Source organism: Tupaia chinensis, unplaced genomic scaffold (assembly GCF_000334495.1).
Source record: "Tupaia chinensis unplaced genomic scaffold, TupChi_1.0 Scaffold000129_1, whole genome shotgun sequence".
Classification (NCBI taxonomy): domain Eukaryota; kingdom Metazoa; phylum Chordata; class Mammalia; order Scandentia; family Tupaiidae; genus Tupaia; species Tupaia belangeri.
This window is the reverse complement of record NW_006159598.1, coordinates 1,120,344-1,122,684: the sequence shown is the minus strand read 5'-3', so window position 1 is coordinate 1,122,684 and position 2,341 is coordinate 1,120,344. Positions and strand designations below refer to the sequence as shown.

The window sequence follows — 2,341 nt, the reverse complement described above, 5'->3', positions numbered from 1 at the left end:
CTCCCTCTCTCCCTCTCTCCCTCTCTCTCCCCCTCTCTCTCTCTCTCTCTCTCTCTCTCACACACACACACACACAAATACGCAAACCAAAACCCCTTGAAGGAAATCACAGACTGGGGAGTCGATCTTCCTCTCTGTAGAGAGGGCAGCCATGCCAACAGCACGCGACACGTGCTCGGCAGCTTTTCTTCTTAGGGAAGCCCAAGTCGCAACCAGAAGCGCTCATCCTCCGCACTGGGGAACGGCCGGCACCCACCGGGACCCCTCTGCGCACCTCACCTGCCAGGCAGCAGTCCCGGAAGAGGGTGCCCACTCAGAACGCTGCGCCCTCTGCTCTGCGGGAGAAGATGCTCCACGGCTCTTGCCAGAGAGATGGAGAGACACAGAAAGACAGGGGATGGCCACACCACAATCCCTTCTCCATTCTCCCCGGGGGTTTGGGCGTGCACGCGCACGCCCCTGGTGTGAGTTCTAAGCAGCCGGGTCTGGGACTTGAACCGCGGTTGACTACATGGGAGTCCAGCAACGTAATCATTAGGCTGTCTGCTGGTCCCTCTATGGTTCTTTCTTTGGAGTGATTTTGGAAATTTTTCAAAGTCGCTGTGTCTTATATAGGTATATATATACGTGTGTGTGTACATATACATGTATGTGTATATATGTGCATATACGTGTATATTGTGCATGTGTGTATATGTGTGCATGCATGTATGTGTGTGCATAAGTGTGTATGTGTATATGTGTGTATGTGTGTGCGTGTGTATACGTGTGTATATGTGCATACTGTATGTATGTGTATATATGTGTATAAATGTGTGCATGTGTGTACATGTGTGCATATGTGGTGTGTGTTGTGTGTATATTGTGTGTATACATGTGTATGTGTATATATTGTGTGTGCGCGCACACACACACACACACACACACAATCCCTTACCAGTCTGCAGTGCGTACTTGCTACCTGACGCTGTGACATACGTACAGGTTGTGGGGAAGAAAGGCTGTCCCTGTGTCTTGGGAGGGACCGAGAACAGAGCTTATGAACTAAACGGCACCGGCCGGGTAAGCAGGGGGAGAGCGCGAACACCCCGAGCGCAGGGGCGTCAGTCACAGAGAGGCGGCGAGGATGCCACCCCTGTGCGGTCTAGAAGCTCCCAGCCACAGTCGGTCTCCTGTGTGGGCGGTCCTGTTCCCGCGGAGGGCAGGCCTGGGAGGGGCTCCTGACCCCGCACCCTGTGTGGAGGCCCAGCCTCCAGCAGAGAAGGGAAGTCCCGGAAGCCTCTTCCTGCGCGTTGCCCAACCCGGGCGAGTCGGGCACTGAGGTTGTTCCGAAACTCTCAGGACCTTCCTCTCTGCACTTCCAGGGACAGGCCACAGCCACTTGGACTGTCCACATGACAAGGTCCACTCCCAGGGCCAGCCCCCAGCCACTTGGACTGTCCACATGACAAGGGTTTTTTGTTTTTTTGAGACATTTTTGCTATATGGTGTGTATGCTCACTGGAGAGAGAGAGACAGAAAGCAAGGAATCACCCCCAGGGGGAATGGCCACACCACAATCCCTCTCCTGCATTTTCCTCCTGGGATTTTGGGCATGCACACACATGTGCCCGGTGTGAGTTCCAAGCTGCCAGGTCTAGGACTCAGACTGTGGTTGACTCTGTGGGAGTCCAGCGACGTAACCACTTTGCCATCTGCTCGCCCTGACAAGTGTTTTTATGCTAACGAGCCAACTCACCCTTGGCTGGAGTGTCCTGGACAATGGGTGGTCTTAGGAGGGCTGGTGGTCGGGGAGCTTTGTGATTGGAAAGTTGGGGCTTTCAGCCTCAGCCCTGGCCTCAGAAGACTGGGGGACTGAGGACTCACTGACCACCAGGGCCCACGCCGTCAGCTGGGCTCTGGTCCTATGGAGGTTCCTGGACTAGGCGTAGAAGCCCCCTGTTCCCCCCAGTTCCTGGCCCTCGCTCAGCCTCCTCCTGGCTGTCAGCTGGACCTTTGGCCTTTGTAGTGACCCTCATAATAAACCAGGAATTCCACACATCCCTGAGTTCCAGGGCTGCTGAAGCAATTCAGTGTACCCCGGGAACAGGTCTCTGGGGTCTCTGGCCTGTGGGGTTTCTGGCCTCTCTGTGCTAAGGAGGAACAGCCCAGATGTGTGGGGTCTGAGGTTCCTCTTCTGTGAAGCCCAGACCTGGAGCTCCTCCCCGGCTTCCATGGGTCCCGGCCCTGCCCCTGCCGTCGCCTTCCCCTCTGCTCACACAGGAAGCCCAGGGACCTCAGCTCCGAGATGCAGCCTCTGCTGCTGCTGCTGGCCCTCCTGTGGGCAGGGGGGTGGGGGGGG

The 2,341-nt window shown here is 56.2% G+C and overlaps 1 protein-coding gene and 1 long non-coding RNA gene across 2 annotated transcripts in view; one reads left to right on the top strand and one right to left on the bottom strand.

The window, feature by feature from the left end:
* LOC114007138 (uncharacterized) overlaps positions 1 to 544 on the bottom strand; it is a 1,765-nt gene extending 1,221 nt beyond the window's left edge. The window contains exon 1 of the long non-coding RNA XR_003548777.1: positions 280 to 544. This is a non-coding gene — a long non-coding RNA (uncharacterized LOC114007138). The remainder of the gene's footprint in view (positions 1 to 279) is intronic.
* Positions 1 to 2,341, top strand: part of LOC102471510 (sialic acid-binding Ig-like lectin 14) — an 8,664-nt gene that overhangs the window by 2,657 nt on the left and 3,666 nt on the right.